The sequence below is a fragment of the Cervus elaphus genome, chromosome 8, assembly GCF_910594005.1.
Source record: "Cervus elaphus chromosome 8, mCerEla1.1, whole genome shotgun sequence".
NCBI classification, from domain to species: Eukaryota; Metazoa; Chordata; class Mammalia; order Artiodactyla; family Cervidae; genus Cervus; species Cervus elaphus.
Genome location: NC_057822.1, coordinates 38,599,708 through 38,624,089, shown reverse-complemented (window position 1 = coordinate 38,624,089; position 24,382 = coordinate 38,599,708). Strand labels below are relative to the sequence as shown.

The 24,382-nt window shown below is 40.2% G+C and overlaps 2 long non-coding RNA genes across 2 annotated transcripts in view; one reads left to right on the top strand and one right to left on the bottom strand.

The window, feature by feature from the left end:
* LOC122698945 overlaps positions 1 to 20,422 on the top strand; it is a 36,632-nt gene extending 16,210 nt beyond the window's left edge. The window contains exons 2-3 of the long non-coding RNA XR_006342460.1: positions 17,567 to 17,774; positions 20,210 to 20,422. This is a non-coding gene — a long non-coding RNA (uncharacterized LOC122698945). The remainder of the gene's footprint in view (positions 1 to 17,566; positions 17,775 to 20,209) is intronic.
* The window catches only part of LOC122698946, a 107,409-nt gene that overhangs the window by 25,565 nt on the left and 57,462 nt on the right, over positions 1 to 24,382 (bottom strand). The window lies entirely within an intron of this gene.

Genomic DNA, 24,382 nt, shown 5'->3' with positions numbered 1-24,382 from the left:
GCAATAGTTGTATCATTAATTTTTTCCATTGGGCAATGTGCTTAGCAACTTGCACATTAAGCCTTCTATTAAAGTTATATTAATATCATAAATATGCAAAAAGGAAATCACTCTGAAAGTTCAAAATAATAGCAATAACCTTTCCCTCATATAAAACCTTTTATCTTGAGATGTCCGTACACTTCCCCAAAAAGCCTGAGTACCCTGCCCAACCACTTTTGCAAGGAGTCAATTAAAACAGCAACCTCACTTTATTCACTGACTCAAATGCTAGTAAGGATCGCAAAGCAAACACCTAATATAATCATGGTTTTAATTCTTAATGTTTCCTATGGCAGCATGTATAATCTTTAAGAGGACCAGACCTCTCGTCTGTATGAAGTCCACCTTGGCTGCCTCCTTCTTGATTTTATTATTTAGCCATAGCTGATGGAGTGTGATAGAAGGCAGAGTCGGGAGGGGAGGGTGGATAGCTGTGGCAAACTCTTTCATATGACTGGAGAAACACCCACATCTCTCACACAGAGACACACATGCACAATGATGCAATCATGGCTAGAAATGAATCAGGGCCCTTGAGGCGAGAGCCCAAGACTAATGCTCTCTAAGGAGCCCATGGGCCACCTGGTGAACTGGCTACAGCAGGCCCATTACTGAACAAAGAGCAGGTGAGGAATGAGAAAAAGGAAAAAGGAGGGGCTGAGGCACTGGCTTCCAAGTTTTGAAACACATTCTCTTGAGATTATTCCCAGGGAATTATTTCTGGGCACCGGAAGGGGAAACTGAGATTTGGCCTGATTGATAACATGCAAACTCACTGTGAGATGAAGGATGACTTCCTTTATTTCCCTGGGCCTTAGTTTCCCCATCTCTAAAATATGAGGAAATTATATAACTACGACTCCTACTTTCTCCATTGAAAGTGCAAGTTGCTCAGTTGTGTCTGACTCTTTGCGACCCCATGGACTATAGAGTCCATGGAATTCTCCAGGCCAGAATACTGGAGTGGGTAGCCTTTCCCTTCTCCAGGGGATCTTCCCAACCCAGGGATTGAACCCAGGTCTCCCGCACTGCAGGCGGATTCTTTACCAGCTGAGTCACAATGGAAGCCCAACACCCTGTGAAACAAAGTCATTATTTTCTGTCTCTCAAGAGAAATAGAGTGTCATTAAAAAGAGTGGAGGGAACACTTCCCTGGTGGTACAGTGGATAAGAATCCACCTGCCAATGCAAGGACATGGGTTCAATCCCTGCTCTGGGAATATCCCACATGCCAAGGGGCAGCTAAGCCCATGCGCTACAATTGCTAAGCCTTTGATCTAATGCCCCTGTTCTGCAACAAGAGAAGTCACTTCAAGGAGAAACCCACACACCACAACGAAGAGTAAAGTCTGGCTTGCCGCAACTAGAGAAAAGCCCGTGAAGCAACAAAGACCCAGCACAGCCAAAAATAAACAAATTAATTAATTTTTTTTAAAAAGTGGAGGGAATCATTCTTCAGAAAAGTATTTCAGATTCTGGAGGAAGTATGACAAGCTCTCTGGCATGTTTCAGCCCTGCCGCTTCCATTTGAAATGACAAACTAGCATAAAGAGTGGAGAGGAAAACCATTTTTTTTCCTCGTCTAGTCCTGAAGTCCTGTAAATGTCCGAGAGGCATTTTACTGACATGTATACACTGCTGCAGACAGAATCAAGAGGAGCATTTCTGACCACCTCCAGTCTCCTGGAAATGCGTACTGTGGAATATTTCTCACCACAGTGGCTAATTCTGCCCAGTCACCACCTTTGGAGACATTATTCCTAAAAGTGTCATTTTCCTAGCATTGCGTCCCAGGGTGCCATTTATTGAACAAGTAACAAAAATCCATAACTATGTCAGCCTCGTTTTTCACCTGAAGAAGAAGTGAAATGGAAAGATAACTTCCCCCAGCCTAGGTCAAGCCCAATCTAGGACTTGAAAACAACAATAAGAACATTTGGGAGGGGGAAACCAAGCAAGGATCCACAAGAGAGACCAGTGGGTGCTCACACCCTAGGCAGCAGCTACAGTACCCAAGAGGTCCCCAGATCTCTCTTTTGCTTTTGAGAAAGTGGGAGGAGGACAGGGTTTATCCTAGATTTTTCATTTTAATTGATGCCCTTGGAAACCATGTTTCTTCGATTATGGAGGGTGTCTGAGGTCTTCCAGATTGGAAGAACAAAGGTCCTATTGAGTAACTGAAGAGAGAGCTGAGTTGAGATGAACTGAACTACAAGTTGACCACAATTTGGGGTTTGCTTGTAAGTGATACTGCTTTGGTTACCCCCAAAGTGGTCAATCTCCTTTCAGTACTCCTCACGACTGTGATCTGTTGCCTCTCTCTGGTGTTCTTAGAAAGTTGTACAAGACAAGACCCAGACACATCATATCAGAAGGACAAGGTGCTGAGAAAATTTTGCAAGGTAAGAGGAAGCAAGTGTCAGAAAAAGGATTTTTTTAGATTGGGGTCACAGAGAGCCACAGGAGAAAAGGAAGTTAATTCTATCTCCAGAGAAATGGAAAACTGTCTTGTTGAAGATTAAACCCATATCTGCGTAGAACCAGATCTGCAAGTTTAATATTACTCTTGAAGTTTATTTTTTCCCAAGTGTTTTAGCGTAGGTATTATCTACTTTCAATTAGTACAATAACTATATATCTAAAACTGACATTTACAAAACCAATCAGATGAGGGGCTATATTGATTCTCTCAAAGAGCCTCCCTAATGCACTATGTTACTCACTCAGTCATATCCAACTCTTTGCAACGCCATGGACTATAGCCTGCCAGGGTCCTTGGGCTTTTCCAGGCAAGAATACTGGAATAGGTTGCCATTTCTTCCTCCAGGGCATCTTCCCTACCCAGGGATAGAACCTGGGTCTCCTGCATTGGCAGGCAGATTCTTTACCATTTGAGCCACCAGGGAAGCCTAAGGCACTAAAACTATGATTTACAAAAAAAAATATTTTTTCATAGTATCTTTCAGGAGCACCATTATTATAAAAAGTGAATACTGGTGGTTTCAGACACACAAAAAAATAGTCAAGATATATGATTTAGTATTGTTCAAAAAACTTGCCCATTTATATAGAAAACAAAGATTTTATATTTAAAATTTCACTGCTCATGAATTTGGTTTTACCTAAAATTGTTGCAGGAAGGGGGACCCCTTCCAGGGCCTGAAACTGGGCTCTTGTCTAACACTCAGAAATGAATTGTCCAAGGTGACACATCTGCTGACAAAGCAAGAGATTTTATTGGGAAAGGGCACCTGGGTGGAGAGCAGGAGAGTAAGGGAAACCAGGAGAACTGCTCTGCCGCATGGCTCGCAGTCTTGGGTTTTATGGTGATGGGATTAGTTTCCGGGTGGTCTTTGGCCAATCATTCTAACTCAGAATCTTTCCTGGTGGTGCACGCATCGCTCAGCCAAGATGGATGCTAGCAAGAGGGATTCTGGGAAGTGGACGGACACGCCGTGTCTCCTTTTGACCTTTCCCGAACTCTTCCGGTTGGTGGTGGGTTATTAGTTCCATGTTCCTTATCAGGATCTCCTGTCATAGAACAACTCATGCAAATGGTTACTATGGTGCCTGGCCAGGGTGTGCGGTTTCAATCAGTGTGCTTCCCCTAACAAAATCATATTATTTGCAGCTGTGTCCATCCCACAAATTGTTGACACATAAACTACCATGCTGTTTATGTATCAAGTCAACAACTATTCCATGCTTGTTATATGCCCCAAATTATGTAGTCTCTGTGAGAGGTATAGAGACAGGATATGCACAGTACTCCTTGTGACATGGATTACAATGTTATCCCCCAATAACTCGGTTCTTTCAGGTCACAAATGGGTTGCTTTTGTCTTCTAATAATCCATGTGGTCTGCAGCAGAAATTTTCTAGATGGCAACCAATGGGTTCACTAATTGTTTGGGTTTGTCCAAGAAAGAGAGAGTTCCTAGGATGCCAGAGTTCCAGAGTTAAAATTGGGAAGGTCCCAGGCAAACTTGGATAAGTGGTTCACACTAAAGAGCTGAGGAAAAAATGAAACTAGTAAATCATATTAGTGCAATAGTCACTATGATTCTGGTCACCAATTCCATTGTGTGTAGGTTTTTCCCACACTGTTCAGTAATTCTCTGACACCAGTTGAGCATCCTACAGTTCAGCTCAATGCTATCCCTATGTACTGGGAGATAGTATCACATCTCACAGGTTAACAGCTCAGACCTACAAGTCTGCTCCCCACCCTGAACTTCAGACACCAATTTTAAGTCCAAGTTGTCATCTGTGCTTCTGACTGACATGCTCTAGACTGGAGACTCCAATAACCCACTCCTTGGGTTTGACAAATTTGGTAGAGTTGCTCACAGAACTCAGAGGAACATTTTATTTACTTAGATTATCAGTTTACTATAAAAAGATATGACAGAACGGACAGGAACAGCCAGATAGAAGAGATTCAGAGGGGCAAGGTAAGAGGAAAGGGTGCAGAGAGCCTCCATGCTGTCTCCCAGCCACACTCTTGCTGAACCCCCTATTGCATTCACCAACCTGGAAGCCCTCTGAACCCCCACTACCCCTCACTACATGGACATGATTGATTAAATCATTAACCACTGTTGATTGAACTCAATCTCTAGTCCCACTCCTCTGTGGAGGTGGGGAGTAGGAGGTGGGGAAACTGAAAGTTCCACCCTCTAATCACACAGTTGGTTCCACTGGCAACCAGCCCCCATCCTTAGGTGTGGTTGAAAAGTCACCTCACTAATATAACAAAAGGCACCTTTATCATTCTCATTGATTAAAAATTCTGAGGGTTTTAAGAGTTGTGTGCAAGAAACTGGGATGAAGAGTATCTATTTCTTATTATAAATCACAGTATCATGTGCCCAGTCATGCTTGTCTTCTTTTTCATCCTCTCTCTCTCTCCTTTCCCATCCCATATTCATATCTCAGGGTACCTCTATGGCACATTGACTAAGAACCAGACTCTGGTTTCCAAATAGATATATGGCTAAGTTCCAGTCTTGTCATGACTTTTTTAAGAATCTTGAATGACTAAATTTCTCCAGTACTGCTTCCTTACTGTAAAATACTAATAGCTGTTTAGGTTTGGCAATTGAGAAAATGCATGTGAAGTATTTACCACCATGTCGGACACCTATGTCACCTTGTATATATGGTAAGTGCTATTATCTCACACATCACATAGTTATGGATAGTTCAGACTTTCTGGGTTCTGGATATAGTGAGTCTGATTTCAGACTGTGCTGTGGGCCAGCTGGGATTAAATCTTCCACCACAGGGTATTTGCAGAGCCATAAGCAGATCAATCCTTTGTCCCTTCACTAGTATGAAGCCAGAGCTTTTTCAATTTTATTCATGCAGACTTTTCAACCAAGGTCTTTGCGTTATTGTTTACATATGTATCACACACACACACACACACACACACACACACACAGATTTTTATGCTGCTGAGATGGGAGAGGTAGGATAAATATTTTTTCCTTTGTTTCTTGACAAATTAGTGAGTATGAGGAAAACGACGTGACACTAAAGAGGGACAAAAAAAAAAAGTGGAGAGACAGGACCAGGAGTGGAGGAGGGGAGAAAGTACTGGGACAAGAATTGCAGAAAGGAGACTTGGTGGGGCACAGAGTTCCTGATAAAAGCAGTTAGGAAGCCCCACCAGCCACTGTGTATGACCTCCTGGTAATTTCCCTGGGGAGTCCCCCTCAGAGAACTTGTATATCCAGAATCAGGAGGAAGTTGAGCTAGGTAAATTCCCAAACAGAGGGGCTGGCTAGATGATGACCTAAAGACAGACAGGACAAGTTTCCAGGCGGGTTTCCCCTCCCTGCTCCAGCAGTCATGAACGTGAGCTGAGCCAAGTAGAGGGGGATGCTGTGACTAGCGATTCTTGCTGGTATTTTCTTTTGTCTCTCAGCTTCCTGGGTTTGACATGCAGGAATCTGAGGCTTTTCTGTGACCACTCTTTGTCTGGGATTCTTTCCTCAAGAGGCATTCATGAATTTGTCAGGACTGCCAGGAAAGAGCGTGAGTCACAGCTTCTGAGCAGACAATATTCGGCTTTAGAAATTCCCAGAGATACGACTTGTTTATAGGAAAGGAAACAGAGCTATTCTGAGCTGCCAGGGGAAGAGGAAAGCACTGCTCATATTTTTCAAATGCTATGCTGAAAGGTCATACAAGCGGCCAGAGTGCCAGCAAGAACCTGGTATAGACAGTGATGCTAGCAGTTCATTTGTCTACATTTTGGAGGCTATTTTTAAGCTTGGCATTTAAAAATGTAAGACTCATGGCATTGAAATTCTACTCTGAGTCTTAAACCCGGAGGCCAGAGCTTGCTGAGTATGAGCCAGTGAGGTGCGGGGGCGGGGGGGTGCAATCGAGGGAGCAGGGCCTGAACCTTTGGCTGGAGAGAGAGGCGCAGACACGAAAGGCACCATCTTGGACAACCTTCCAGCTGCACATGTCATGAGCAGGCCACTGATTTCCATTCCCATTGTAGGGAAAGTAAAATTTCCTCTACCTTCCTGCAGCCTCCAGCTGGGACTGAAAAACAGATTAACAGGAGAAAAGTAGACACATTTTATTTACATATAAATGAGGGTCCCCATAAGAAAAATGAAAAATGAAGAGCGAAAGAAGTGACTAGACCAAAGTGCTTCTCTACTGGGTGGAACAAAGAGTAGCAGTTTTGGAAAAGTACCTAAAACAAAAGGGGTGGCCAAAGGAGGACAAGCTGTGGAACAAGTTTTTTGTTTGTACAGATTTTTCTCAGCCTCGATTCCCCATTTCCAATGATAAGAATGTTTCTTTCTCCTGGCACAGGGAGGTCACCTTTCATTATTTCTTGCCTTTAGGAAGAAAAAGGAACATCCGAGTGCTATCCTTACATCTGCTGTTTTTCAAGCACATTTAAAACAAAGTAATTAATACACTGAAGCATCACATATTGAGGCGGCATGTCCTCAACTCCTTTACTGTATTCCATACTGCCTCCTCTAATGTGGTTTTTTCATAGTGTTAACAACTCTGATGTCAACTGCCATTATCTTGGACAACTGTCCAAAGCTACCAACTTTAGAGAATGTGCCCAAAGAGACAGATTCAGGGGGGTTCTCTCCCACAACCCTTGCTTCCACATTGGCCCACTTTCTTGTGTATTGAGTTTGGCCCTGGTATGTTCAAACTCATCAAGACACCATTTACACATTTGTCATTGTTAGCAGAGCCAGTCAGCTGATAACAGAGATTGATTTCCAAGGAAAAAAGAATCCACTGAGTATTCACTGATTCAACAATAATTAACCTATGTGATAATTTCATAGACACCACATTTGATAAAATCAATACCTTTTCCTAATAATGAAGTAAACATTTAAATAGAATTAGGATGACCTTTAAATGTGATAAAGGTTCTCTTGGCTTAAAATAAATAAAGCATATATTTAATGAGTAAACACTGGAAATATTCAAAATCAGAAATAAACATAAAGATGTCCTTCAATATTTTTATCACCTTATATTCTCTGGCTAAGGCAGTAAGTCTTGAAACAAAAAGAATCAATTTTGTGAACTAAGATACTAAATAAAGTACTCAAAAATCACATAAGCATATATCTGAAAAAGCCAAATGAATTAACTAAAAGCTTTCTTCATTAATAAAGACTTATAAAGTGACTTGGAATAGGATAAATACCTAAAAAGCAATAATACTCCAACTGACAATAACCAAATATACCATAAAATGGAAAAGAAAAGCTATTCAAAGAGCAACAAATAAAAGACATACCAACTCAATGTGAAATGTATTAAAACTGTTAAAACTTTGATTGAGAGATACAATTTGAATAATTAATAGGAAGAGTTACGTTTATATGAAATGGAAAATTTTAACATAAAGGCATCATGGCTTCTCAAACTTATTAAAATAATTCTATCCAAAAATACAACAGGACCTTTCTGGGTAGTCATTAGAATTAGTGTGGACTAACTGTTAAGCTTGGTGCTTATCTTATAACAAGGGACCAAAATTCTAAACAGGAATAATTAGCAAAATGTATTCTTAGGGATCAGTCTTGTCAGATATCAGAATATAGATGTGAAGAATCAGCAATTATAACTGTGAGTTTTGATATAAATGTAAAAATGTAAACCAAAGGAAAAGACCAAACACCCTGGGGACAGATTCTGTTACACTTAGTGTCACTTTTATAGATGGCTCTATAGTTTACAAAGCTTTCTACCTGCATTACCATTTATGCTTCAAAATCATACAGTGAAACAAGAATTATCATTATGCTTATTTTCTTTATGAAGCAATTGATACTCAGAAATTAAATGACTTGCCCAACATAATAAAGAGAAGATGAATGGGGACTTGAGCCCAGATTTTTTGACCTCCCAAAGCAGGCCTCCTTTTACTATATTTTTCTCACAAAGCAATGGAGAATGGATATTTTTTAAGTGATACTGAAATTTAGAGAGAAAAAGATTTAGACTCACCATATATCCCTGCCAAAGATTAAAAAAAAAAAAATCTGGTTGTCTGAAGATTTCAATATTAAAAATCAAATTATAGAAACCTTGGCAAAAGAAAAAAAAACAGAGACATGAGGCTGAACCAACATCTGAGATGTCTCCTCACTGAGCCCACTCAGAAGTAGGGAGCTGCAATGCTTCTACTCTGTCCTGTTTTCTAGGACCGGCAACCCCTATCTAACTGCAGATGAACTTCCCACTATCACAAAGATGTAGAAGTTCCCAAAGTAAAGATGAAACTCTCCAGGAAATAACTGTTCAGAGAAAGTGTGTAGTCTTCTTGTTGGACTCCAATGACTTGGGAGCATTCACTGGATCTTATAGATGGGCAATATCAGGAGTGGAAGAGAAGTGCCTACAGGTTGAGTTTAATTAAACAAACAGTTGTTGCACTGAACCAGGAAGGGATTTTGTGGATGACTCATGTTGTGGTCACTTCAGTAGGCAGGAAGCTATGAACTTTCTCATTCACCTCCTACACCCCCTCTCCATCACAGACATTAAGTCTGCTCCTCCAAATGCAAGAATATTGATGGAGTTTTGATGTATGTGAGAGGTACAGGCAGATTTGTGGTTATTTACGAAAACCAGGAAATCCCGAAAATTAAAGTGATCTAGAGAAATCCATTTTACTCCTCTGAAGCCAAGTTTTCCTTTCTGTAGCATGGAAATGTCTTTCTTCAACCCCTTTTGTCCCTCAGGATGTCAAAATAATAAAACAGAAAAAAACTTCATGTAAAGTTCATTGGGACCTCAGGGAAATGTGTTATGAAATGACACAGTCTCATTGTCACCTGATATCTCATGACTTCAGCTGGCTCCACTTCTTTGCATTTCCCTTTTGGCAGGGAACTTTGCCATCTTTACATTTAACATGTCTCTGTTGAGGGACCAGCACTATTAAGCTGGTGCTTTGACAACTACATCGACATGAGACCAGGATATACGACATGCAAAGGTGAAAGGACAGTGACTAAGGGGAGCAAATGAGCTTTTAAACAAGCCTGACACCATCCAGCTAGTTTTCATATTGCCTCCTGTGAAAAATCCTGACATATTGGTACATTGCTATGAGTTATTTCTTCATATAACTGGCTATAGTAGCCTAACATTATTTGATCTTGTGAAGTGTTATCTGGGACTACAAACTTATTTTATTTTAAGCTCAATGACATTTCATCAGCAGTTAACACAGCATGAATAGCTAAAACTCACTTTGGCACAGTGCATGAGGCTCCCAGGATTTCACTGCTTTATTTTTGTTCGAATACATAGCTCTCTGACTTTTCTACTTTTGATAGTTTTTGTTTTGATACAGCTTTGTGAGTTATGAGCCATATTTTTTGGTCCATTATTATATATTATATTATTTATTTCACCACTAGGTGTATTTATTATCTGTTATAGTGGAAACTAATTCACTTCATTTCCCTACATTAGCTACATCTAAAAAGGGAAGACATTTATTTCCTGATCATGCTTATAGGGGTAGAATGAAGAGGAGACAGAGATGGCCATTAAGTACTCTATGAGATGCTTCCATTCTGACAAATCTCTGTTCTGGGCTCGGAGAGGACTTAAACACAGGCAGGGTTCTCACTGAACCTTCAGAGGATTTTCTCAATTTGAAACTAAAACCCAAAAAGCCTTTGACAAAATTCAACATCCATTTATGATAAAAACTCTCCAGAAAGCAGGCATAGAAGGAACATACCTCAATATAATAAAAGCCATATATGATAAACCCACAGCAAACATTATCCTCAATGGTGAAAAATTAAAAGCATTTCCCCTAAAGTCAGGAACAAGACAAGGGTGCCCACTCTCACCACTACTATCCAACATAGTTTTGGAAGTGTTGGCCACAGCAATCAGAGCAGAAAAAGAAATAAAAGGAATCCAGATAGGAAAAGAAGAAGTAAAACTCTCACTGTCTGCAGATGGCATGATCCTCTACATAGAAAACCCTAAAGACTCTACCAGAAAATTACTAGAGCTAATCAACAAATATAGTAAAGTTGCAGGATATAAAATAAACACACAGAAATCCCTTGCATTCCTATACACTAACAAAGAGAAAACAGAAAGAGAAATTAAGGAAACAATATCATTCACCATTGCAACAAAAAGAATAAAATACTTAGGAGTATATCTAAAGAAACAAAAGACCTATATATAGAAAACTATAAAACACTGATGAAAGAAATCAAAGAGGACACAAATAGATGGAGAAATATACCGTGTTCATGGACTGGAAGAATCAATATTGTGAAATTGAATATACTACCCAAAGCAATCTATAGATTCAATGCAATCCCTATCAAGCTACCAATGGTATTCTTCACAGAACTAGAACAAATAATTTCACAATTTGTATGGAAATACAAAAAACCTCAAATAGCCAAAGCAATCTTGAGAAAGAAGAATGGAACTGGAAGAATCAACCTGCCTGACTTCAGGCTCTACTACAAAGCCACAGTCATCAAGACAGTATGGTACTGGCACAAAGACAGAAATATAGATCAATGGGACAAAACAGAAAGCCCAGAGATAAATTCACAAACCTATGGACACCTTATCTTCGACAAAGGAGGCAAGAATATACAATGGAAAAAAGCCAAACTCTTTAACAAATGGTGCTGGGAAAACTGGTCAGCCACTTGTAAAAGAATGAAACTAGAACACTTTCTAACACCATACACAAAAATAAACTCAAAATGGATTAAAGATCTAAATGTAAGACCAGAAACTATAAAACTCCTAGAGGAGAACATAGGCAAAACACTCTCCGACATAAATCACAGCAAGATCCTCTATGACCCACCTCTGAGAATATTGGAAATAAAACCAAAATAAACAAATGGGACCTAATGAAACTTAAAAGCTTTTGCACAACGAAGGAAGCTATAAACAAGGTGAAAAGACAGCCTTCAGAATGGGAGAAAATAATAGCAAATGAAGCAACAGACAAAGGTTTAATCTCAAAAATATACAAGCAACTCTTGAAGCTCAATTCCAGAAAAATAAATGACCCAATCAAAAAATGGGCCAAAGAACTAAACAGACATTTCTCCAAAGAAGACTTACAGATGGCTAACAAACACATGAAAAGATGCTCAACATCACTCATTATTAGAGAAATGCAAATCAAAACCACAATGAGGTACCATTACACGCCAGTCAGGATGGCTGCTATCCAAAAGTCTACAAGCAATAAATGCTGGAGAGGGTGTGGAGAAAAGGGAACCCTCTTACACTGTTGGTGGGAATGCAAACTAGTACAGCCACTATGGAAAACAGTGTGGAGATTTCTTAAAAAACTGGAAATAGAACTGTCATATGACCCAGCAATCCCACTTCTGGGCATACACACTGAGGAAACCAGATCTGAAAGAGACATGTGCACCACAATGTTCATTGCAGCACTGTTTATAATAGCCAGGACATGGAAGCAACCTAGATGCCCATCAGCAGATGAATGGATAAGGAAGCTGTGGTACATATACACCATGGAATATTACTCAGCCGTTAAAAAGAATTCATTTGAATCAGTTCTAATGAGATGGATGAAACTGGAGCCCATTATACAGAGTGAAGGAAGCCAGAAAGACAAAGAACATTACAGCATACTAACACATATATATGGAATTTAGAAAGATGGTAACGATAACCCTATATGCAAAACAGAAAAAGAGACACAGAAGTACAGAACAAACTTTTGAACTCTGTGGAAGAAGGTGAGGGTGGGGTGTTTCAAAAGAACAGCATGTATGTTATCTATGGTGAAACAGATCACCAGCCCAGGTGGGATGCATGAGACAAGTGCTCAGGCCTGGTGCACTGGGAAGACCCAGAGGGAGCGGGTGGAGAGGGAGGTGGGAGGGGGGATCTGGATGGGGAATACGTATAACTCTATGGCTGATTCATATCAATGTATGACAAAACCCACTGAAATGTTGTGAAGTAATTAGCCTCCAACTAATAAAAAAAAAAAAAAAGAAAAATAAAAATCAAGCCATATTCAGGCTCACACTAAAAAAAAAAAAAAAAAGATGCTCAACATCACTCATTATCAGAGAAATTCAAATCAAAACCACAATGAGGTACCATTACATGCCAGTCAGAATGGCTGCTATCCAAAAGTCTACAAGCAATAAATGCTGGAGAGGGTGTGGAGAAAAGGGAACCCTCTTACACTGTTGGTGGGAATGCAAACTAGTACAGCCGCTATGGAGAACAGTGTGGAGATTCCTTAAAAAACTGGAAATGGAACAGCCATATGACCCAGTAATCCCACTCCTGGGCATACACACCGAGGAAACCAGATCTGAAAGAGACATGTGCACCACAATGTTCATCGAAGCACTGTCTATAATAGCCAGGACATGGAAGCAACCTAGATGCCCATCAGCAGACGAATGGATAAGGAAGCTGTGGTACATATACACAATGGAATATTACTCAGCCATTAAAAAGAATTCATTTGAATCAGTTCTAATGAGATGGATGAAACTGGAGCCCATTATACAGAGTGAAGTAAGCCAGAAAGATAAAGACCAATACAGTATACTAACGCATATATATGGAATTGAAAAAGATGGTAACGATAACCCTTTATGCAAGTCAGAAAAAGAGACACAGATATATAGAACAGAATTTTGGACTCTGTGGGAGAAGGCAAGGGTGGGATGATCTGAGAGAATAGCATTGAAACAAGTATATTATCAAGTGTGAAACAGATCACCAGTCCAGGTTGGATGCATGAGACAAGTGCTCAGGGCTGGTGCACTGGGAAAACCCAGAGGGAAGGGATGGGGAGGGAGGTGGCAGGGGGGATCAGGATGGGGAACACATGTAAATCCATGGCTGATTCATGGCAATGTATGGCAAAAACAACTACAACATTGTAAAGTAATTAGCCTACAACTAATAAAAATAAATGGAAAAAAAAAAATGAAACTAAAACCCTCACTAAGACCTGGATTGTTATAATGCTTTCCAGAAACTCAAAACTATCAGTCTTAATTGCTATTGAGCTACCAAGTCTCTGGGCTTTTCTCTTTAAACTCAAGAAATTATTTATTTTCTAGATGTATTTTAATTTTATTTTGTTTAAACTCTCTTACTTGATTTCTGCCCAATCAATAACATCAGCCATACATTTAATTTGCTTCTGTCTTTGAGACAGCTGAAAAACCAGCTAATTTTTCAACCTTCTAGGCATAAATTCAGCCTGTATGGAAACTCAGCCCACTTTTTCACCAGTCTGTAACAACTTTCTCAACTGCAACACGAGAAAACAGCCACCTAGGTCATAGAGTCACCAGAAGAATTATATAATAAACAAGACTGCACCATATTTGGTGATTGACAACATATATTGCTGTCAATGGCAACATTTTCTTAGTAAAACAATAATAACATATGCCCCCAAGAAGATAAACAATAGATTTTTGCATGCTCTGTCCATTGCAATATTTTGCTCATGCTTAACAAGAATTCATCAATCAGGGTGATCATATTAATTGACAAGGGTAAGTGTTGACTTTTGCATCTGTGCTGATTATAATTTAGCCCTCCCTTTAGAAAAACTTTTTATGGGTATACAGTGGAAACAGTGTCAGACTTTATTTTTTTTGGGCTCCAAAATCACTGCAGATGGTGATTGCAGCCATGAAATTAAAAGATGCTTACTCCTTGGAAGGAAAGTTATGACCAACCTAGATAGCATATTAAAAAGCAGAGACATTACTTTGCCAACAAAGTCCGTCTAGTTAAGGCTATGGTTTTTCCAGTGGTCATGTATGGATATGAGAGTTGAACTGTGAAGAAAGCCAAGCGCCAAAGAATTAATGCTTTTGAACTGTGGTGTTGGAGAAGACTCTTCAGAGTTCCTTGGACTGCAAGGAGATCCAACCAGTCCATCCTAAAGGAGATCAGTCCTGGGTGTTCATTGGAAGGACTGATGCTGAAACTGAAACTCCAATACTTTGGCCACCTCATGTGAAAATTTGACTCATTGGAAGAGACTCTGATGCTGGGAGGGATTGGGGGCAGGAGGAGAAGGGGACGACAGAAGATGAGATGGCTGGATGGCATTACCAACTCGATGGACATGAGTTTGAGTAAACTCCGGGAGTTGGTGATGGACAGGGAGGCCTGGCGTGCTACGATTCATGGGGTCACAAAGAGTCGGACATGACTGAGCAACTGAACTGAAGTGAACTGAATATACATAGAGAAAAGAAGTCTAAGTGTTACAATGTGATGAATTTTCACAAAATGACCACAGGTGTGTAACCAATACTTGGATGAAGAAACAGTATTTCCAGCATCCTCAAAGTGCCCCTGTGTACCCCATCCTGCACACTGGAAAACTCCAGAGAAAACAACTAGCCTAACTTCTAATGCTGTAGGTGTTTCATCTGTTTTATAATTTTTTAAACATGGAATTAGACATGGAATTTTATGTATGGAATTATTAGTATAAGCCTTTCTGAAGCTTAGTTAAGCTTACCACATCAAGAAGGTCTGAGCCCTAAAGAAGCTTGCCTTTTCTTGGGTAACTTAAGGAAAGTGAGCTGGAAGAGAAAGGGGATGAGGAGAAGAAACATATAATCTGTCATCCAAACTGGAATACCTCTGAGAGCAAAAGGATGTATTATACATAATGATGCTGGGACAAAAGGTGTAAACAGTGACTGTCCCCAGCAAACCAGGTCAGGTAGTCACCCTGGTGAGAAGGGATGCTAGAAGGCAGCAGGGATGCACTAGCAGGCAAAATCTATCTTAAAGATCATAAAACAGAATCCACTCACAGTGCCTGAGATGTAATTGAGATTGGGGGCTAGAGAGCAACTTCCCATAGAGTGTGAACGTGAAACTGTTAGTCGTTCAGTCATGTATGACTCTTTGTGACCCCATGGACTGTAGCTCACCAGGCTCCTCTGTCCATGAAATTCTCCAGGCAAGAATACTGGAGTGGGTAGCCTTCCCTTCTCCAGGGAATCTTCCTGACTCAAGGATCGAACCTGGGTCTCCTGCATTACAGGTGAATTCTTTACTGTCCGAACCAACAGGGAAGCCCCCCATAGGGTGTGGTTATTGGTAAAACACAGGTCAATAATTATTTACTGAGTCCCAGGTAGGTACAAGGCACCACAAGGGCACAAAGACAGCTTGGGCATTGCTCACAATACCACAGTAAGCTCAGAGTCTAATAGTGGCAATAAGACAAGTTCACAAATAGGTAAACTGCCAATGGAAATACACAAAGCACTCTGAGTTCCAAGGACATACACAAAGAAATACATGGATTCTAAGGAATGAGAGGTCATGTCTACTGGGAGACAGGAAAAAGCACCATGGGACATGTAGCAGTTAAGATGAATTTAGAGTCTGCTCCAATGGTTCTCAACCTTGACTGCACATTAGAATCATTTGGGGAGCTTTTCAAACTCCTGTTACCCAGGAAGTAACCCAGACCAATCAAAACAGAATCTCTAGGAAAGGTATTCAGGCATAAGTATTTTAAAAGCTCTGTCTCCCTTGTAATTTCAGTGAAGAGTCAAAGTTGAGAACCACTATTGTAGAAAGATGAATAGGCATTAGCTGGCAGGAAAGGTGGGAAAGAGAGGGGACCATGGAGAGAACAGATGTTAGTTAGTATATTCCATTTTTGGTAGGCACACAGAGAAGAATCATTCATTGGGAATTAGATATGGAGAAAAGGCAGCAAGGCAAAAATAATTTAACCCCCTCCAGGAAAAAAAAATTAATTAATTATGAAATCATTTGCTAAGGCCAATAACAGGGATGGATGGGGAAAGGATGCATTGAACATCAAGGGAACTCAGAGTGGTAATAAATCCATCATGAATCATACAAGCCATCTGATAACTTCTGTTCCTCACATTAGCATCCCATTAAGCCGTTATTAGTGAGAGCAAGGAAACTGAATGAAACCAGCTTCCTGGGTTAGCACTAGCAGCCGGGAGAGAGTTAACAAGCTGTGTCTTTCACTAGCACCTTTAAGGACCTGAGCTCCATTTGTAAGGGATGCTTAGAGGCCCCAAATCTTGACCTATCACGCTCCTGCTGTGGGAGTTTGGGGGGCGGCTAGAATTAATCACAGTGGGGACACAATTTACCAATCAATATCAGCCAATTAGAAGGCTCCCTGCTGTGGAGCGTTCCCTTGGAATGCCAGATGACCTCTGCCCTTGACTTTTCACGGGGGCAGATGTTTCTTTATCACAGCTGCTGATAAGTATGGTATTAGAGGGTGTGTAGCTCATTTCACAACATGCCAACCCCACCAGGGCACCTTGAAGCTGAAGATTCTTAGGACTTACATATGAGCCACCTGTCCATGGAAGACACAGATGGAAATTGTATCAGTAATTAATTCACAGTCAATGTGCCACTTTTTCTGCAAACTATCCCCCAACCTTTAAGAAGCCATTGATAATAAGAAAACAGGAAACTCAATCTTTCTGGTGAATTCACTCTGGTGTCACTCTCTTGCTCTACTGCTTCTGCTATATCCATCAGGAGAGAGGAGATTCCAAGACCTGGAGCACAGTCAGAGGTGGCCAGATTTTTAACACATGAGTTTTGCCAATGGCCCATTACAGAACCACCTAGTGGGAAAAAAAAATCCTAGTAGCTGCCATTGTGTTCTATGGTATGGTCCAGGGACTCAAGACAGAGTTTCAGCATGGGTTCTAGGACCTCCCATCCTCCCTGAACTTATGTGATAGCTGTTTGTCATTATTGTTTATAGAGTCAGACCAATTTTTTTTTTATCAATTTTTCTGAGATCTTGCCACAGAGGTAATAAGCCCCAGGGCAAGAAAGTTTAGAAAAAGAAAAGTAAATAATTTTGGAAAATGTTCTGAAATTTATCATTTATTTTTCTGCTTTTTACTTTCTAAACTTTATTTTAAAGAGAAAAATCTATTATTTACAGCTTTTCCTGAAGACTCCAGGACTTTAGGCAATTGACCCCAATCTCCTTATTTGTTTCATCCCATCTTGAAGGACTGCAAGCATGGTTTCTTCAGATGCCCACTTAAGGAAAACTTCTCAACTCTTCTCCTTCTAAGAATCCCCTGCCTCCATCCCTAGAGAATCATGGCTTCAAAATAAAAATAAAACAAAGTTTTGAGCTGACTTTAGTAAGTACAAGACCTGGGGCTTGTGATTCCCTCCCCTGCCCTTACCCCAATCCATAAATCTTTTCTTTTAAGTCAAACTTGATAAAAAAGAAAAAAAATTTTTTTTAATTTCCTTGAAGGGAAAAACAAGTTTTTGGAAGGTCAACCTAGAAGTTGTGAATGGATATGTTATGGACAGCATCATAGATTTTGCCTTGGAAATATAGGAAGAGAAGGAAAGTTTCATAAGCTGATGATATTTATACAAATTAGACCCAAGAATATTGAAGTATTTAAATGTACCACCTGGCAAAAGCCAACCTCTTTCTGTCTTGACCCTTCTCATTCACCAAATCCCTAAGTGACTCACTCTCTAAGCCCGTCCCCAAATATAAAACAGTCACCCCACATCACCTGATCTGAGAGATGACTCTGCCCACATTCATTACTGCTATAAAAGGGGACATTGTCACCTTCCTATCTCATCACCTAGCTCTGAAAGCTTTGCAACCCTCTGCTGTGTTGCACTCTTGCCAAAAACGTTTAGCTTGATTCTTATCAGGAGAGAAAAACCCAGACAAGTCCAAATCAAGAGACATAGATGCTTGTGTGAGTGCAGGCACAAAACTGGCAAAATGTTAAAGTAATCATTGGGTCTAGTAAATATTACCAGGATTATATTACTTTTTCAATTTTTCTGTAGGTTCAAAATTTTTTCAAAAACCCGAGGTGTACCTCGTACTGACATAGCTTTCGATCTGCTGCATGTAGCAGTTCATGAATTAACTATGATAGTCCAAAAAAAAAAAAAGTCTTACACTAGTATTTGGCACAGGAAATGAAACAGATTATTAAACCAATTTTTGACAAAACTAGAGGATCTTTATGAAATACTGAATTCCCTTTATCAGGAAACGATCTCTCAAAGGAAAATAATACCATGCCCAAGGGACCAACTTCCTCATGAACAGAATTTAGAGAAAGTTCTTCCCTCTATGGTGACAAATCTTGTTTAAACTGCCTCATCAAAAGATGAAGAATTCTCAATTAAATAACTCAAATCACTCAGATATCAAAATGGCAAATTTTCAAGAGAAAGCCACAGCTTTAGATACGGAAGGACCTCAGAAGTAATTTTATTAACTACATTAAATGGTAAATAGGTTTCCTGCAATGTGAATGAGGCCAAAAATGGATAATCAACTTATTTTATCTAAGAAATGTTAGACAAAATTATACTTTAAATTTCTTGATTTAAGGTCACCAGTTATATATATTTACTTGTAGAGCCACACACATATCACATGATACAAACACATATATGTGGCATGATACGTAACATGCTTCTAAGTGCAATTTATTAGATTTATTTACCACATTGTTTACCAGTTTTGTGCCCAGGAAAGACATTAGTCAACTTATACTATTTTTAACTGCCTAGATGAATTTGTATTAGAATATGAAAATTTATCAAGTTGTCTATTATTTTTGTTGATTAAATACATATCTTTAAAAAATATTATAAGTTGACTAATGTCTTTCCTGGGCACAAAACTTGTAAACAATGTGGTAAATAAATCTAATAAATCTCACTTAGAACCATGTTATGCATCATGCCCCATATATGTGTTTTTATCATGTAATATGTGTGTGTGTATACAAGTAAATATATATAACTGCCAACCTTAAATCAAGAGATTTAAAGTATACTTTAGTCTAACATTTGGCTCAGATGGTAAAGAATCTGCCTGCAAAGTAGGAGATGCAGGTTCAATTCCTGGGTTGGGAAGATTCCCCTGGAGAAGGGAATGGCTACCCTCTCTAGTATTTTTGCTTAGAGAATTCCATGGACAGAGGGGCATGGCTGGCTATAGTCCATGGGGTTGCAAAGAGTTGGACAGTATTGAGCAACTGACACTTTAAGAGATCATTGAAATGTATAAGAAAGAAAAGACAAACAAACAGTAAAACCATCACAAACTGTGTATCTATAAAAAGAAAATATGCAGCACATTTTTTATTTTCAACATGATTAACAAGGCTAATAATCTGTATTCAGAAGCATTAGTCCATGTAGCACATGCTACTTAAAGCTCTCGGACTGATGATCAGAATAATAATCATGAACAACTTTTCCTGAATGCTTACCAACTGCCAGGCACTACATTAAGCACTTTGCATATATTATGTGTCTTGTTTAACCCTCATTTTGTAGAGGAAGCGCCTCAGACCCAGAGAAGTTGAGTGATCCGCCCAAGGTCATGTGTTTCATAAGTGGCCAAGCAGAGGTCCAAATCCAAGGGTCTCACTTCAGACCCCACACTTCTCACCATTCCAGGCACTGCAACTGTCAATAACTGGCTCAGGATGAGACCGTGAATGGGACCACTCATGCACAAGTCACCTCACAGCATGACAAAACGGTATAACTGTTCTGTTCTCCATTTGTTTTCCAGGTCGAAATCTCAAATACTATAAGACAGAAACTGTACAGTACTGTCTGCAGGTGGACCACATTGTTGCGGAAATACGTGATTCAGGCCAGCCACCTGCCCCTGCTTTCCAGGATTCTACCACTCAGCTCTGATCAAGCTAGCATCCCTCCTCCTGTCACCAGCAAAGCCCAGGAAAAATTTCCAAGAATTAAAACTAGAATCTGGGTAATAAAATACAGTCTAACCTTTTTTTCGTTTGTGCTTGGACTAGTTTCATTTGCTCATAGAGGGGCATGTGCAGAGGCCTCACACTGGCCATTCAGACCAGTTCCTAGTGCAAAATGGCCGTGCCCACACCTCGGCTCAGGGCGTGCGCAGGAGCGCTGTGAATGGCACTGCAATTCAAGATGGCGGCAGCAGGCCTCGTGCACAGTCGCTGCTCTGGCGCTGTGACCCACAGCCCTGAGCGACATGCCTGCACCAGACTCGTGAAAGCTCCGCCCCCTTTCCTCCATACTAAGACTTCAATAAAGCAGCCCTGCTAGTGGCTTGTTGGGGAGATCGTGTGCTAAAGGGCAAAGTTCCCCAACTTCTGGGATCTAATGCCTAATGATCTAGTGGAGCTGAAATAATAATAATAGGAATAAAGTGTATAATAAACGTAATGCGCTTGAGTCATCCTGAAACCATCCCGCCCACCCTCACCCCCAGGCCAAGGAAACATTTTCTCAAAACCAGTCCCTGGGGCCAAAAAAGGTTGGGGATCCCTGATATACAGCACAATCTCCCATCTGTCCATTTTCTGATCCAAAAATAAAAGTTTCACTGGCTTATGATCCCAGCTTGGCCTGATTCTGTTAGCCCAAAGGACACCGAGCAGGAGGGCCCTTGCTGGGGACCAACTCTGGAAAGTAGCTGACAGTCCCCAACCCTAGGTACCCATGGTGAGCTTGATCATGAGAACTGTTTTTCCCAAAGCCTGGAAAGGCCCTGCTAACAGGGGGGCGGGGGGGGGGGGGGGGGGGGGAATCAACCTGGAGCCTAAACAGGAAAGAAACTTTCTGTTCCACAGATCAGAAGTGGGGGGGGAGGGGGCGCTAAAGATGTTGGCTTTACCTGACTTGAAGACAGTGGAGAATGAAGTAAGCACCATGTACTGCACTTGGCACATAGGAAACATGCAGCAAATGGCTATTGTTGTTACACGGTTTTTACCCTTGTGCCCTCTGTAACAGAATTTAGTCATGCATCTTAAAAAATCTGCATTGGATTCCACTGCTGGGGAGAGGGAAAGGTTACCCCTAATATAGTCTGAGAGTGACAGACAGATGGAGCCCTGGGGATCCTCCATTTGCTGGAAGAAACCCCAATTCTTTCAGCCTGTAAAATAGTGGCACACAGCAGAAAGGTGAAATTATTCACTGGACAAATGGATTAGAACATGTGACTTGTATTAATAGGACCTTTGCCATCACAGCTTATACTCTATCAGGCTGAATGAAAGCCATTATTTCATAATTTCAATTTTAACCCGTAACTCAGATACTGCGTTTCCTCAAGCTACATATTCCCCCTGCAACTACAACATCACCAGTTTGACATTGTAACTTGGGAGCGGGGGAGCCATTTTTTAAGAAAAGCATGTTTAAGCATTTTAGGCATTTTAAGCATTTTAATTAGGGGCTATTTAGATTATTTTAGTCTGTTAAAAAGAGAAAAAAGAAAACATAATGCTTTTTGGATACTTCAGACTTCTTTCCCTTTGCTTGATGATCTTCTTCTTTTCTTTCCTTAGTTTTAATCTCTGTTCAAAAGCAAACTTTTAAACCCTGTAAGTAGAAACTGAAAAAATTTCTGGGTTTTGTACATCACCTGGCTCATTTTTCAGAATATTCTTTGCTCTATTTTTTTAATGTACCTTTTTAAAGGTAATAATGTAATAAGCTTTGACCTTCAACATCTTCAAAGAAATCAGTTAGAAAGAGAGAAGGACTAGGTCATGAACAGAATGGGAAAAAAATCTAACAAGGACAGGAAGACACAGAAAAGTCCTAAAATGGACTGTGTGTGTTGTTTTTCTTTTGTGTATGTGTGTTTTAAGCAAGGAAATTTTGAGTTTAAAAAAAAAAGTAAGAAATGAGAAAGAAGGTAAGCTACTTTTTCATAGGCAAAGATTTGTAAAGCAAAGAAAAGGAGAAAAGAGTTGTAAAAAATCATTGTGGTTCTCTGCGGCACCTGTTTATACCATCAAGCTGACGCTTCCAGGAGCCATGTATCCACATTGTCATTCGGATTCTTTGTTCTCAGCCAGGAAGAGAGAATGATGCTCTCTCTATTTCTCTTCCTTTTCCTTCCTTGTTCCTCCCTCTCCCCTCCCTTCTCCTCTCTCTTCTCTTCATTCTCCCTCTGCTTTAACATTCAGCTTTGGATAGCGTGCTTCCTGATTTGCCTGCAAACATGCTCCTTTTCCTGGTATGGATAACTTTTTGTTTGATCAAAGAAAACCAGTGAATTAAAACTCCTTCTGAAACCAAAAGTTCCTCCATGTTGTATCACAGTAAAATCTACAGCAGAGCCCCTGAAGCTGTTATCATGCTGCAATGAACATAGGAGCCGAGGCAAAGCCAATACAAGGTGAGTTCAACAGTCACGTATATCTGAGGCTAAGGGAAAAATTACTCCTGAGAGAAGTAACATGTTGGCTGAAATTCATTATGAAATATAAATGACTAATGTCAAATGCTTTGCAGAAGCAGAAATTGATGAAGGGGAGGGCAGAGATAGGAAAGGGTGAAGAAGCCTTTAAGAAGGGAGACTTTAGCAGAGGGGAGAAAAATAAGCAGAAAAAGAAAACCTTTTCTGAAGGTCATCTGGGTTTGTACCTCTATTTCACCTTGAACTTGCTCAACCCTTCACAGATGTGTGAAAGAGTCCAGGTATAGTCATTCAAAATCAAACAGAAAATGGACACCTATCTCAGAAAAATGGGAGGAATCTACAAAAATTCAAGGCAGTCATAGCCTAATTGTATCTCAGGTTTGGGCCAACCAACAACTCCCAACCCTAGATCAGCTCCTGAAATTCTACAGTTCCTGTCTCACCTGGAAGAGGTGGGTGGGTGTGTATGTGTGCTAAGTCACTTCAGTTGTGTCAGACTCTTTGCAACCTGGGCAGAGCCAGAATTTCCAAGCTCATCACTGGACTACTGGAGGAATCTTTTGTTCCTTGAGCAAATCAGCATTCTCATGCTGGTTTTGCTATCTTAAACAGTCTCTGACCTTCAACAGTCTCTGAAATTTAATAGTCCTAACAGACTATTCCTGTCTAACTCCAAAAGTCCATGGCAAGAGGCAGTTTCTCATCTGCTGAGCACTACTTCAGTTTTATTGTATAGGTTAGAGAGTTAGTTTGTGAGACTAGAATATCTCATTGAGGTCTACTTGCCTCTTCCTCTCCAAAGTATTAACTTATAGAAGTAAAGATAATTTACCTCCAAAGCAGTTATGGCATTATTCCCAAATCTGAGGATTACCAAAGGTCTCCTGGCATAATTTTCTCCCTAAATATCAACAATAACAAAATGTATTTATATACATAATCATAATATCTCTCCATTTACTGAATGTTTATTATGAGTCAGACACTTTATATATATATGTGTGTGTGTGTCTGTATGTGTGTATCAGCTCATTTATAGATAAAATAGTCCTATGCTACGCTAAGTCGCTTCAGTTGTGTCCGACTCTGTGCGACCCCATAGACGGCAGCCCACCAGGCTCCCCCGTCCCTGGGATTCTCCAGGCAAGAACACTGGAGTGGGTTGCCATTTCCTTCTCCAAAATAGTCCTATAGGAGGACCTCTATATATATATATATATATATATATATATATATATATATATATAAAAATATAAATATATCCTATACGTATATAGAGTAAGACCAATCCCATTTTACAAATGATAAAATTGAAATTCAGTGATCTTGAACTACTAATTAGTGGCAATGGTAGCACATGAACCCAGACAGCCTGACTTCAGAAGTCTGTGAGCTTACACTACACTACAATGCCTCTGTATATGGCTCTAGCCATGGTATAATACCTCTGCATAAATCCTTTACAGTAGACCGGAAGCTCCTCACATTCAACTATGTCCCGATTTCCTTGATTTCATATTCTCAGTGTCAAGGCCA